Raw genomic sequence first — 14,468 nt, 5'->3', positions numbered from 1 at the left:
TGAGTGAGACCCATGCCAGTTTTGTGGGCCTAGGGATGTTTTCTCTAGGTTAGGATACAAGAGACTTAAACTGTCCATCATTCCTACTCGGGTTGCTCAACTGGTTTCTTTTTCACCAAATGCACCGCAGGCTGAGCTTGGAGTCAAAATTAAGTGTGGTTAACACACCTCGTTTCTCAGGTCCGCAGCCTTTTGCCTTTTGATGGGAGGAGAAATCATGTCAGAGTTTAGAAGCTCTTCTCGGGGTGATTTATCTCCCTATTCATCTGTGCTTCCTGAGAGTCTATCACAGGCCATCGCAGGGCAGGCTTGAGTTCCTGGGAAGACGGAAATGGTCCTCCTGAAGGGCCACACACTTCTCCATCTCCTCTAGGCCCTGTTGGGAGAGCAGCTGGGCAGTAACCTGTTTGCTGAGTCTTTTTTTTTTTAATATTTATTTATGTATGTATCTTTAGTTTTAGGTGGATACATTAGGTTGTTTTTATGTGGTGCTGAGGATCGAACCCAGTGCCTCATGCATGGTAGGCGAGCGCTCTACCACTGAGCCACCAGCCCAGCCCATGTTTGCTGAGTCTTGATGGGTGAAACTCTGGCTCTCTCAGCCTGACAAAGGTCAGCAGAGGCCACTAGTGCCTCTTGCTTTCCCTGCCATCAAAGGACGTTGCCAGCACACCCAGGAGCTCCTGCCTCTCAGATGGAAGGGCCCTGTGGTTCTACTCAAGACGTAGTTTAACTGTGTTCATTAGTTAAACATTGTCACTTTTCTGTCCACCTTCTGATTTGCCCATTTCCAATCTCTGACCCCAGGGAAAAGTTCATGTGCTCCTTACTGAGCCAAGACATACAAAAGACAGCTTAACTTGTTGATATATATGTTAGGAAATCACTTTCAAGGCAAGGGCTGAAGTTCAAAACTGATTACAAGTTACGCAGTCCACTGCTACAGGGTGCAGCACGAAGAAACGCCTGGGTTCTCAGCATCTCAGCACTTACCTGTTTGGTGTGGAAACTGGACTTCCCATAATTGTGACAGTGTGTAACATTCAGATGAAGAAATTATTCTTGTTGTAACTTCTTCCCCTTGGAGGTTAAAAGCTGAACACCTTGCCTAGCACTGAGACAAATCCCCACGCTGCCATGTTGCGAATCGGCCTCTACTGGGTTGGAGCTGCAGGTGACTTCTCTGGGCTCTCCTGTTCCTTCCAGGTGGGAAGCCCTGTGCCTACTTGGTGTCCCCCGCAGGGCAGTCCCCACCCTGTGCCTACTTTGGAGCAGAAAGTTTCCAGAAGCACCTGTGGCTATGGGCAAGATCAGGCCGGGCTTCGTGGGCACCCTGTGTATGGCAGGTGTGTGCAGGGGTGGCCGGGAGGCTCCAACACCTGGAGGCAGTCACAGGCAGCTCGCCCAGTTCCAGTCCTTCGAAGGGGAAGGGGCATGGGTAGTGGATGGACTGTAGGACTCTGCCCGAAGCTCTGTATTAGTTCTTGACAAAGAACTAAAGATGACCTCCCGCCACCACTGGAGTCCACCTGCCTGTTACCATGAGTTCTCAGGACAGGCTTTCCAACCATCTGGGAAAGAAACTCACTAAATCTCCCTTTCACTCTAAAATGTTGACCATGTTGGCTTTAAGTATAGAACATGAGTCAGCAAACTTTTTTTTAAAAGGGGAGGACATAGCCCTGGAGACCAGCAGGACGGGAGCCGGGCCCAAGACCAGTGTTCCGTTTCCCTGCTGAGCCTCTTTCCTGGGTGTTACCTGTAGCAGGTTCTCTCCTTAGACCTGCAGGCAGATGTGCTTTGCATTCCCTGCACCCATGCCTGGGGTGCTGTCTTCCCGGCTCTGCCAGTCACTGGCTTGGCACCTTCTGCCACGAGGCCTGCTGTTCCTGGCCAGGTGATAGGATCAGCCACAGGCTACTCCCTGCAGCTCACTCCCCAGTGGGTCCTCCATCTTCCTGGGGCCCCGTGGAAATGTGTGGGGACCTTTTGTCTTCTGGTATGACTGTACCCAAGCACACACACGTTGAAACCAGTAATATCATTTAATTATAAATTGCCTCCATGTTGATTCTCATTGATGTTAGATTTAGGTCAAGAAGAAAAGTGAGTGTAAGTTATATCATCTATAAATTTCATTTCAGATTAAGATGGAATTACAAAATAGTTGCCTTAGAAAGGTGGGTATGGGGTCTGAAAGACCCCAGAAGAACTTGTAGCTCACACATCTGTTATGTATGAATATGAAATATTTCAAGGAACCAGGGCCCTTTTTCTTATGTTTTGGGTGTTGGCCCTGAAGTTTTAAAAACCCCTGACACTTTGGGGAGACTCTTCTACTGGAATCTGTGGTAAACCTCTGATTTCCAGGTGCTGAGTGTAAGGCGACCTCCTTCAGGCCACGGGGTGAGTCATTCTGGTGGGAATAATGTGTGCTAAGCCAGGTGGGTTGGTGGAGGCATTTGCGAATGATTTTTTTTATACCTGTTTCTTATCAGTGTGGTGGTTATTTATTTGCTCCTGGTTCCTGTCCTGTCATTTAGACCTTTGATACAAGGATGGTCTGTCACGCATCATTGTGAACTCCTGCTCAGCCGGAGCGGTCTGTTTGGCTGGGATGAGCCCATGAAGCACCTGGTGCAGACTGCAAACTGACTCTGCCCCCTCTGCCCTTGTGTTGCAGCTCCTCGGGCTTCTTCCTCGTTTCTGTGTGCATGGGGTCTGTGGCTCCAGGGGATAAGGTGCGTTAGTGACCATACATCTCAAGACCACTCTCCCCTTGTTAGCCTCCCTTGATGAGCGCCATGGACAGCCCCTGTGTCTGTGCCTTGCAGGCACAGGCACCGTGACTCCATTCTCCCCCACCTTGCTCCTCTGGTGACCTTCCCCTCAGGAATATCTTCACACCACGTCAGCCTCTCTCACCTCTCCCACAAACACTGCACGCACCCCCTGCTCAAGTTCAGTTTTTCCATGTCCATCCAACAGCGCAGACCTCAGATTCAGCTTCCTCCGAGAACAGCTGGCCGAGTTGCTGTGGTCTATGATGGTTCCTACATACGGGTCTTCATTTCAAACAAACACACATCTTGGTGGCTTCTCTGTGCTCCTGCAACTGACCTGCAGCTGGGCCGAGTGAGGCCACCCTCCTTTTGGTCCTATCTGCCCACCACAGGAATAGCAACCCTACTGGGCCTGTCTGGGCAGTGCCCTCACCACCTCAGGGTACCCTGAGAGCCATGAGCAGGGTCCCCTTCCCTCAGGGGGTGTGTCCTGTGGTCAGGTTCTGACCCTTCCTCTGTGCCTTCCTGGGCTGCCCCAAGGTAGGTAAGCACCCCAGCTGCAGGGCACTGTGAGCTAGGTAAGCACCCTGTGTCTGTCATCTCAACCAGTCCTCACTGCAACCTGGCACAGCCTGTGCCTGCCTCATTCCACAGACGTCAGAAAAGCTGGGTGACCGCTAGAGCTGACCCAGCAGCAAGTAGTGATGCCTGCCCAAGGGCCTCTCCTCTTCTGCCCTTAACTCTTGTCCCCTGGCACCTTACAGCTTGCTTCAATTCATGCTTCTGAGGGTGCATGAGGCGGAGAGCATCCTGGGGTGTCACTGAATTCATTTGATCCGCACAGGGGCAAATGAAGAATCAAGTAGACTCCCGTGTTCCCAGAGTGTCCCATAAAGGGCATCACTGTTTTTTAGTTCAAATAACCCGATAGCTTGTGGCCCAAAATCATGCAAAGGCAAAAACCCAGTGAGTAGAGCCAGATCCGACTGTGAAAGCTTTGTTCTGATGGGGGCCTCGTGTCACAGTGACTCCCTTCCTGTGGAGCCATACATGCCAACACCCTGTGCCCAGTGAGCCCTGGCCCATTATCACTGCGTTTTCATTGATTTTCCTTTCTTAGCCTGAACTCTCGTACTCTTTGTTCTGGAGAAAGAACACAGATTGTTTTATAATGCTGGTTCAGATAAACTTGACCCTTGGAAAGTTTATCTCTTGAAGAACAGAAATGTACTGATGTGTTTGTTCTGCCAGGAATTGTTGTCTCTGTGTCCTCTGGCAGGTCCTGGAGGCCACTATGCCTCCACAGCCACAAGCTCACCTAGGGTGCAGACTGTGGTGGTGGTTGTTAGTGCTCTTCCCTGCAGAGACGGGAATTTCTTGGCCAGGACAGTGTGGGTGTGGAATGCCTTATCGTGCCACAACATAAAGAGCGATTAAAAAGAAGAACATCAAAAGCTCACAGGCCTGCTTGAGGGGCTCCCACTGGCCGAACCTGCACAAGTGTAGCACCAGAACAGTAAAGAAATGACTTACAAGCCATTGGAAGAGAAACAGAACCCTGCATTCATTAGTGATGATCAAAGGGATAGATGGAAGAGAAGGGGGGCTCTTACTCACAGGACTGGTAAATGTGGAGGGGTGCAGGAGATGGGAAATTATTTGTAGCCATCCCCTTGAGGACTGATTCAGGCAAGAAGCTTGGAAGGATGCTAAGCCCAAGGGGAGTTTGAGGACCAGAGTCTGTGTGGTTTTCTGGTGCTTCCCTGGACTGCTGATCCCTATATATATTGCTGAACCAATAGCTACTGTGCGCAGAGGGATGCCGGGGCTCTCACCGAGTAGTGTCTCCAGGCAGGACGCCTAGCAGGGCAGCAGCACTAGTGTAGTCTACTGACCAGAAGTGCGGACAAGCAGGGAGCACCTGACAGTCCCCCAGTGAGGGTGGTTCTGTTAAGGAAGGGAGAGGAGGGCTCTTCTTCAGCATGTGATGCCACAAAGTTAAACAAGGGCTGTGGGAATGTTCCAGACTGCAGGTGGCCGGGGAGACAGGACCACTGTCAGAAGTGGAAGAGCACAGGCGGGGGCACAGGCAGAGTGTGTGCAGTGACCTTGGTGAAGGTGGCACCTCAGTCCCGTAAGGACCACCTCAGTTCTGAGGAAGCATATTCTAGGGGAAAGATCAGATGAACACAGCTTACTCTCAAGTGGTTTAGGAAAGTTCATGTATAAATGTGAACCGTGGGCCACCTGGGTTGAGGGGGATAAGGATGTTTTTTGAGCAATTGTTTTTCTTAGAACTTTTCTATAATTTTGAAATTCATTCCATATATATTTAAATGAACTCCTGTGTGGCACACTATTGTTCTTGGTATTGAACAGGATTGAGACAGAAAGGTAATTTTAGCCAATAACCTCAATTTCCTTGTATGTGCTTAAAAGTTATGTAAAGGGATTACTTGAATTTCCCTGCTTCCAATTTTCATAGCACCTCTGCTGGAGGGCAATTCAATAGCCGAATGTTTTCTGTAGACAGGAAAGGCATAAAGCGTAGTTTTCAGATCAGCCTGGACTGTGAAGAATATATAAAATATCCCATGGCATCATCTGGGTAGATTCTGAATTCCAGGAGGTAGAGTTGGTTGGACTTTTCAGGTTTCCTTCACCAGGATCCAGCATGCTGCTTATTATATAGCATAGATCAAATATTTGCTGAATGAATACGTGGATCATTCTAAACTAAGACTTGAAACTTGTAAGATAATATTTCTTTAGGATTTGAAGTGATTCATAAAATTAGGTGAAAATGATTCTGATATCTGAGATGTGCTTTCTAATGTGAAAAAAAAAAAAGATGTCTGAATGAAGAGATTTCCACTAGCTTTTCTTCTAGGGCTTATTAGAACCTTCCTGTCTACAGCCAACAAAGGCTTATGCTTAAAAGAGAAGAAGAAAAAAGAAAAAAAAAAAACTTGGAAGAAAACCCAAGATCTATACATGTTTCTTGTTCTAAATATTTTCCTAAATCATCTAACCTCCCTGAGCCTTTCACTTTCTAAATAGACTCCTATTTACTCTTCTCATAAAATAAGAGGATAATCAAATAGCTTGTGTGTGTGTGTGTGTGTGTGTGTGTGTGTGTGGTGCTGGGGATAGAACCCAGGGCCTTGTGCATGTGAGGCAAGTACTCTACCAACTGAGCTATGTCCCCAGCCCTCAAATAGCACTTGGAACACATTTGGGGAAAAAATGATTTATTGCTGTTTTGATTCTGTAAGATTGAGAGGTCACATCTTTAAACTGCTTACTTACTTAGGAGTTTGTTATGAGAGAAAACTCAGAGTGGAAGCTACCAGTGGGAGGGATGGCGGGGACTGACACAAGCATGAACTCAACCTAAGGAGGAGTGGGTTCTGAGCCCAGGGAGGGTTCTGACAACCAGTCTCAACTAAGAGTCTTCTATGAACAGGCTCCTGGTGGGAAGGATTTGATCATATGCACTCCTTCAGGTGTTTGTGTGGAGCAGTGTTTGTCATGTGCTGGAAGGAGTTGTGTTTATCACTGAAGAGGCACAGCGGCCACACCTAAGCAGGTGAGAGGCAGTGGCAGAAAGGAGGGAATCCAGGGGCTGTGTGCTGTGGCAGAGGTCGGCACCAGATCTAGGAGATCCCAGGCCAAGCAAAGATGAAGTAGGTGCTCTTGAAATGTAGTATTTGAGATACAACACAATTTCTCTCCCTCTCTCCCTCTCCCCCCTCCCTTCAGGTGCCATGTGATAGATCTTTNCTCCCCCCCCCCTCTCCCCTAGGGATTGAACCCAGAGGTGCTTTACCTCTGAGCCACGTCCTTAGCCCTTCTTATTTTTTATTTAAAGACAGAGTCTCACTAAGTTGCTTAGGGCCTCTCTAAGCTGAGGCTGGCCTTGAACTTGGGATCCTCCTGCCTCAACCCCCCGAGTTGCTGGGATTACAGGTGCCACCACTCCTGGCTTATCATAATTTCTTTCCAAAGGAGAGCTAGAGTTGACCAAAGTCGAGCCCTTCTCATGCACACTTTCCATGGGAAGTCCAGTCTGTTATAGTTTTAACAGATATTTGAAGCCATCTCGCGACACAGGATCTACGGCGAGCGGACTAGCCTCCAGAAGGATCAGGCTTAACGTCTGGGTTTTGCCTTTATGTCACGGCTTTTTAAGGTCCCAGTTTCTTCTCTTGTAAAATAACAGTCAGTAATTAGCGGACTTTTGTTGCACAGGAGTGGGTTAAGAGAAACAAGCTCGACAGCTTGTGTTTAAAAAAAAAAAAAGGGAAGAAGTAGAAACTTTTTTTTTTATTAGTTGCTCAAGACAATACAATGATCTTGACATATTAAACATTTGATTCAAATGGGGTATGAATACTTATTTTTCCACGTGTACAGATTGCAGGATCACATTGGTTATACAGCCACGTTTATACATGCAGCCATACTAGTGTCCGTTGTATTCTGCTGCCCTTCCTATCCCCCCTTCCCCTGCCCTCCCCTCACTTCTCTCTACCCAATCAGAGGTAGAAACTTTTAAAGCCAGGAATTGCCATTCTCTGTCTGGAGCTCAATATTTGCTCTCTCTTCCTCCTGAAGTTAGACTCTGTGGCATCAGCTGTGCATTCAGGGACAAGTTCACTCAGGAGACGGAGTCCAGCTTTCTGTCTGTCTCTCACTATTTTAAACCACGTGGTATTAAACCCCAAGGATTTAATTTGACATCTCTTGAGGTCCTTAGTATGTCTTGAAAAGGTGACCTACAGTGTTGCCAAAACTGTGTGTTAGGCCTGACATTGAGGGGCCTTCCTGGGGTCACAGTATACCCGCAGCACCCTGTGGACATGAGGTGGGTGGTGAGACCCCCAGGCCATTTCAACTTTAAGCAGTGTCCACCTCACCTATTTTGCATACTAAAGGGATCCGCCGTGTCCAGAACACCACACTGGGAATGACAAACTCTATCCAACATAGATATTGGCTTGTTTGATTTCTCTCACATTATATTTTTCTTGCCTTTGATTTATTCACATATCATCGTTCTGGTCACAAGTCATAAGAGTCTAAGCTGAGGCTGGCCTTGAACTTGGGATCCTCCTGCCTCAACCTCCCGAGTTGCTGGGTTGTTGTTCAAACCTTCCCTCAAGGGCCTGCACCCAACATTGCTAAGTGTTTGGGGTATAAATGCTGCAGGGGTATTGCCTGCAGCCACCCTGCTCCTGCCACCTTGGTGTTGGTCCTTGGCACCCTGCCATCCATCAGATCTTCCTCCTGTGTCCCCTACTCAACTCTGCATCCTTTGGGGGTAACCCTTTCAGGCTGCATGTCCCAAACTCTCAGAGCAGCTGATTTGTCCAATGGGACAACAATAGGCGACAGGACAGAGAGGGAGGGAAAGCCAGTGTTTTTCCTCTCTGCATTTGGCTCCGTGTCCCAGTTAGTTGTGGCATCATGTCTGTGGTCTGAACTTCTGTCTGCTAGTCCTGCTGTGGTCCCCACCTCCACCAGGTGACCCTGCACCCTGTGCTCCAGAAGCCCTTCCCTCCACCCAGGAATGGTGTTTTGTCATTAATCTCTGGCTGAATCTTTGGTTTGGTTTCTCTGCTCTTCTGTCACCTGTGTAACCAAATCCTAACTTAGATTCCTTCTGTTTTAAATGCTGGAATGATCCGTGTTTCTCAAGTTGGATGTTGAGTAATAAGGCTCTTGTCTAGGCTGCCCACCTGTTCGAGCACAAGAGATAGTGTTCTTGCAGATGGAGGAGGGGTCCTGAAAACTTGCACAGAGTTGCATCACGATTGCCACATCATCACTGACTTGCCTGGGCTGAAGGGCTGGCCAGGGTCAAGGCTTCGGGAGACCAAATACAGGCGGCCTTTGACTGATGTTCCAGCCATGATGGTCACAGGATGACGGGATATCTTATTATCCTGGAGCGTTTCAGAAAAACAGTGGTGATTCAGAGCTGCACAACTCCTGGTTCAAGGCACAAATGTTTCCAGATATTAGTCTTAAAACTGTCATGGATCACTAGAAGCACCAGGCAGGCATTGATGGGCATCTGGTGGGTGTGTAGTGTGGTTACATCAACAACAACATTCTTACACCCTTAGGACTGGCGTCAGGGGGGACAAGTGGACAGGAGATGGGAAGAGACATCTGAGGAGCCTGTGGAGCTGAGAACCCAACACTCTGCCCCAATCCCTCTGGGAGGGAGGATTTCAAGGTTTCCCTCCCCAGCAGGCAGGTTCTTCCACCGACAAGTCTGCTGATTTTTAACCCCAGGCTATATATTCTGGAAGAGATCCTCTGGGTCTTATACTGAGTAGGATGCCAGGTAGCTTTGGAGTGGACCACACATGGTCTGGACACACTCATGGGAGACTCAAGATTTAGTGCCAGATGAAGCAGCATGCGATGGCTCTCACCTGTTGGTTCAATGAGAAAACTATGGGTGCAGCTGAGGCCGACTCCACTGAGCTCAGCGAGACTGCCATCTCATCATAGCCTGAGCCAGTCAGCCCTGAGAGTGAGAGGTGAAGGAGACGCCCCAAAGGCAGAACTCTGGGGAGGGTGCCTGTTGGTTCCCTTTGCCTGGGGGACATGGCCAGGGCTGGGATTCACCCTGATTCGCAGGCAGTGGCTCAAGCTCTGCAGTGTTCGTGGGTTTTGAACCCTGGTGGCCAGGGTGGGCAGCTGCCAGAGCTAGTGGCAAGCTGACTCCCTGGGACTCGTCTGCTCACACCCTTGCTGGTTCATCTGTGGCTGCAGGCATCCTTTTAGGATTTACCTTTATAGTTCATTTTCTGTTGCTAATGACACAATAACAGGGACTTGGTGAGTTGTGAAGAAAGGATATTTAGGGCTGAGGTTGTGGCTCAGTGGTAGAGCACTTGCCTAGCACATGTGAGGCACTGGGTTCGATCCTCAGTACCACATTAAAAAATTACAATAAAGGTATTGTGTCCATCTACAACTAAAAAAAGAAAGAAAAGAAAGAAAGAAGGTTTATCAGGGCTCACAGTTCTAGAGGCACAAGGTTGAGGGCCAGCCTCTCATGATGGTCTTCTTGAGGCAGTGTCCTGAGGTGGCACAGGAAGTGTGCACATATATCTCTCCTGTCTCTTTTCCTTTTCCTATAAAGCCACTAGGATTTAGTCATGGGCTCCACCCTAATGATCTTATGTAACCCTAATCGTCTCCCAAAGGCCCACCTCAAAACAGCACAGTTGAATTAAGTTCCCACCCATTCAAAATCTCCCAGTGGGGATTAAATTTCAACACAAGAAGCCTCGGGGTCACTGAAACCATGTCCAAACCACAGCACCTTCCTGGACTGAAAAGCTTTCAGACTGCAGGCAGGCCTTGTGCAGGGCTGTGGTGTCCTGTGCACGGGACCCGTTCTCTGTACAAATGCGCACCTACAGTGACGGGCATCACACCTTCCCACGCACCCCACAGGGCCCTGGAGGGAGAGGAGCAGTCCTGTCCGCTGAGGGGCAACACCCTAATGTTGGGATTGGGTCTCCAGGATAATACACATACCTGAGAGCAGAGACCACACAACCTCAAACCTGCGCCTGAGCGGCGTGTTCTCATTTCAGCGCCATAGTTTCATCCCTCTGGAAGCAAGATTCCCCACCTGACATTCTTGAGTTCCATGGGCCACTGATCCTAAATCCCAGATGGGGTGCTCTAAAGCTTTGGTTGGTTGATCCCACTTTTGAGAGGTATTGGGTTGCCACTCCCCAGTGGGGACAGGGAGGAGGATGACAGGGTGCCGGGAATTACTGAGATGCCTCTCATGCTCCATGTACTGTGCAGGTAGTGAGACGCTTCAGTAAACCCGATAGATACGGGCTCACAAAGGGCCAGAACCCCAGGTAAAGAGCCCCGCAGCTGCAGGCACTGCCAAGGGAAGGAAGTGGAGGGGATGGGAGAAAAAGAAAGAGCTAATGCAGTTGATTCTCACCATGCACAGTTGTCTCCTGAAGTCTCCGTGTACACTGAGCAGTGACTGTGAACACTGTGCATAGGGTTACCTTCCTGGGAGCTTTTGTCACATGGTCGCCAAGTGCTCTAAAGGTAACCTTGTTTAATGGGTGCTGCTGGAAGTCCCCCATGCAGCAGATATCATCCACACCGAAGCACTGAACTGAGGACACAGAGTGCCCTAGCTCGGCCGGAATGAAGCTTTTATCTGAACATGTGCTTTTGCTCTAAGGCACATGCCTGTCTCTTTGTGCTCAGGAGCATTCACTAAGCAGCATTTGGCACTTCACTTGGGGACACTTTAAAAAACTGAATCACCACCACCAACAACAACAAAACCACAAAAATGTGAAAAACGTGGCACTAAACAGACTGAAAAAGAACACTTGTTTGCCATCTGAGCTGAAACAAGAGGGCAGAAGGGGAAGGTGTGGGCTGGGAAACACAACTCGCCGCTCTACGCATGTCCACGAATGACTGTGGAATTCTCTAAGAACTGATTTTGGGCTTACAGGTGGTAAGTTTTATTGAGTGGGTAAATTTGCAACACGAATTCTCAAACAAGGATTGACTGCATGACTTTGGCTTTGTGACCAGCTGCTGTTCAGACTGGTGGCACCATGGCCGTGCCCTTGCTTGTCCCTCTGCCCTGCTGGCCCCTCTGGTTCTAGCAAGCCTACCCCCAGGGCTTCACTGATGGGTTGTTAGTCCTGCAGGAGGGGTGTGCATGTCCCCTCCCTCGTAGGGGTGGGACCTCCACCTGTGCAGTGGCCCACTTCTGCTGTGGAGGTGTGAGTTATAATTGGCCCTAAGGATTAAAGGGGTCACCAGGCTGGCCCTGGGCCTGTCAGCAGTCATGTGTACCTCCTGCCTTCTCCGCTGTATCGTTCCCAGGGCCATCCATGTGGCCCAAGGAGCAAGGCGAGGCAGAGTAAGAAGGGGACAGGGACTGAGCCCGGAGTCCTAGGTGAGGCCCAGCAGTTCTCTTCCCACGGCAGACGTCTCTAGCACACCAACTTACCTTCAGGGAAACCTGCCTGTCCTCAAAACCAGCACTCAAGATTTTAAAAACTATTTAAAAAATAAGTATGTAAAAAAGGAAAAGTCCTCTTTTATCTGGTTACTAAATTGGCAACCGTTTTGAACTCTCCCTCCAATGTCATGTGGTATTTCACCCACACCTGGAGCTGGGCAGCATCTGTGGGGCTAGCCTCGATCCACAACTGGCATGGACACTCTTATTTGTTTATAAAAATGTATTTTGGGCTCAGAACACACACCAGTTTTCTGTTTCTGAGACTCAATAATTTTTCTTCTTTGTCAGGAACATCTTAGGACAAAATGCTATTGACAGATATCAGATTTAGCAAATAAAAATAGAACATTTCCAGTTCAAGTTGAATTATGGGTAAGCAATGATTTTTTTTTTTTTTTTAGCATAAGTGTATCCCATATAATATTTGCCTTATAGATATTTTGGGAACACTTATATGAAAATCTCACTTGTTGTTTACCTGACATTCAAATTAAGCTAAATATCTATATTTTACCCCTAATTTAATCAAACAAAATCATCCAGAGTCACTTATGTTTTTAAAAATTATTATTTCTTTATTGAACAGTCTTTTCTGCAATATAGCCAGCAAGAACCATGATACCCTTTGGAAGTTTATTTCTTTTCACTGTTTGGTATTACAGACAAATTAATGGCTAAAAAAGCATTTGCAAGCCAAGTATTTACAATTGCATCGACCTTCACAGGACAGAGCTTTATGAGATGGATAGTTTGGGGAGCCAGGGATCTGTGAATCCCAAGAGAAGAGGGGTTTTCTCTCTATCTATCTGTTATTTCTCTGTGTGTGTGGGTGGGGGGAGGTAATGAGCATGTGTGTTTCAAACACTGTCTGTAGAAGAGGCCAAAGGACACATGCCCTGTGGGATGCAGCTGTCCAGAGCTGCCTTTGTGCTCCGTCCTTGAAACCCTCAGAACTTCGGAACAGGGAGCAACTCAGCTCGGCCACCTTTGGGCACAGGAGAACCCAGTGTGTCCACCACTCAGCTTCTGCAAGTTCCCTCTTTGCTCTCTTGACCTTTTATTCATTTCATTTTGAAATGAAAGCAGCGTTTCCAACTTTGCCTATCTATGTTTTGGGCATCTGTGAAGCTCTGAAGTTGGGGTAATGCCATGTTTGATCACCTGGGGGAAAGGCTGAGCTTGGAAAACTGTCACTAAGCCTCCACATGAAGTTAGCTGAAGGGAAGAGAAGCTACAGATAGGGCAGCAGCAGGAGGTCAGCTCAGGCAAGGGAGGAGGCAGGTCTCTGTTGACTCCTGCTGGTTTTCACTACATTCCAGGGAGGCACTGCATAGTTAGGGAGCTCTACCAGCTGAGCATCCCATAGAGGCAGGAAGAGAGGTCTCCCACAGACAGCCAGGATGAGGGCCTTGGAGAAGGACGTGGGGAGGGGGACATCATGCCAACCTGAGAGGAGACAGTGGGTGTGAGACATCCTGCGGCTCGTGCTTCCTGCCAGCGATAACCACAGGCCTCCTTCTGAGTCAGAACACCTGCCTCTGTTCTCACAGCTGCACCCACAGCAGCCGCAGAGGCCCTCCCTCAGTCACCCTTGCCCCTACCCCTAGCAATGGCCGACCGCAAAGCAGACACCTAAATTGTAAGGTAATGGAAAGGCCCCCTCTTTCCAACAGACAGGTCAAACTGCAAGGATGGACCCATTCTCCTAATTATGTAAATAGGGGATTATACACTTCTGATTGGCTTGGAGCTTGAAGAGCTTGACTGGTCCATGTTGGCATCCCTCACCCCACCAATCACCTGCACTGGGCCATCAGATAGGCCTTTAAAACCCCTGGACAACAGACACCTTGGGCAGCCCTCTCAGAACCTTTCCCCTCAGGAGCTCTGCTTTCTTTCTATTCCTCTAAAAAATCCTGTAACTTTGCTCTCACACTTGGGCCCTGGGGTTTCATTCCTTGAATCAGGAGACAAAGGACCTGACTGCCTAACTCCATGTCACACTGAGGGTCCAGCTGAGTAGAGGGGTGGGTGTGGTTTCCCCAGCCTCTAAGGCCCTTGCAGAGCCAGAGAGCAGAGCAAGGCGCTGTCCAGTACTGCAGCCTTTGCCAGGGTCAAGAGTGCCAAGGGGCCATTCTCAACTTCTCTTGCTAGGGTCTGGACAGGGAGGGGAAGGCCTGCTTCCTCTTTCAGACTCCCTTGGGATCCCAGCCCCAGGGGGAGCAGTGGTGATGGCAACAGGGAGGGGCCTGTGGTACAGGTAGGCTTGCTGGGGTTCCTTGGGAGTCAGGGGATGCTCGAGGTTGGCTCTGGGGTCCTTTGTTCCCATAGGGAGACTGTGGCCTGCATCTACCCTGAAAGAAAGTCATTCTGCTGGAGTCCCCAGTGTTGTAAGATGTTGTCCCCACAAGCCAAACTGCATACCACACAGCTACTTCCTGTAGAATCCACCATTCTGATGTCCAGCTCCGTGTCCTTCTGTGACCTCCAGGTGAGCTTTGAAAGGGTACACAGTCCGTAGGGATGGGGTGAGGTCCACTGGGAGCTTCTGGCAGGGCTCTGAGGGTGCGGAACAAGCATGGGCACCTGCATGGTGCTCAGGACCTGCCCCTGGAGACGTCAGTGCCTGTGCTTGGAGC

General features: G+C 49.0%; 1 long non-coding RNA gene across 3 annotated transcripts in view; it reads left to right on the top strand.

Annotated features, from left to right (window-relative positions):
• Positions 1–14,468, top strand: part of LOC125617854 — a 55,658-nt gene that overhangs the window by 5,402 nt on the left and 35,788 nt on the right. Inside the window, exon 1 of one of the 3 annotated variants that reach the window (XR_007348952.1) lies at positions 14,130–14,320. The exons of the other annotated variants lie outside the window; for them this stretch is intronic. This is a non-coding gene — a long non-coding RNA (uncharacterized LOC125617854). Of the gene's footprint in view, positions 1–14,129; positions 14,321–14,468 lie in introns of those variants that run through there. 3 annotated transcript variants of the gene reach the window in all.

This window comes from Marmota marmota, unplaced genomic scaffold (assembly GCF_001458135.2).
Source record: "Marmota marmota marmota unplaced genomic scaffold, marMar, whole genome shotgun sequence".
NCBI lineage: Eukaryota > Metazoa > Chordata > Mammalia > Rodentia > Sciuridae > Marmota > Marmota marmota.
The sequence above is the reverse complement of the archived record's forward strand: the minus strand, read 5'-3'. Positions and strand labels throughout refer to the sequence as shown.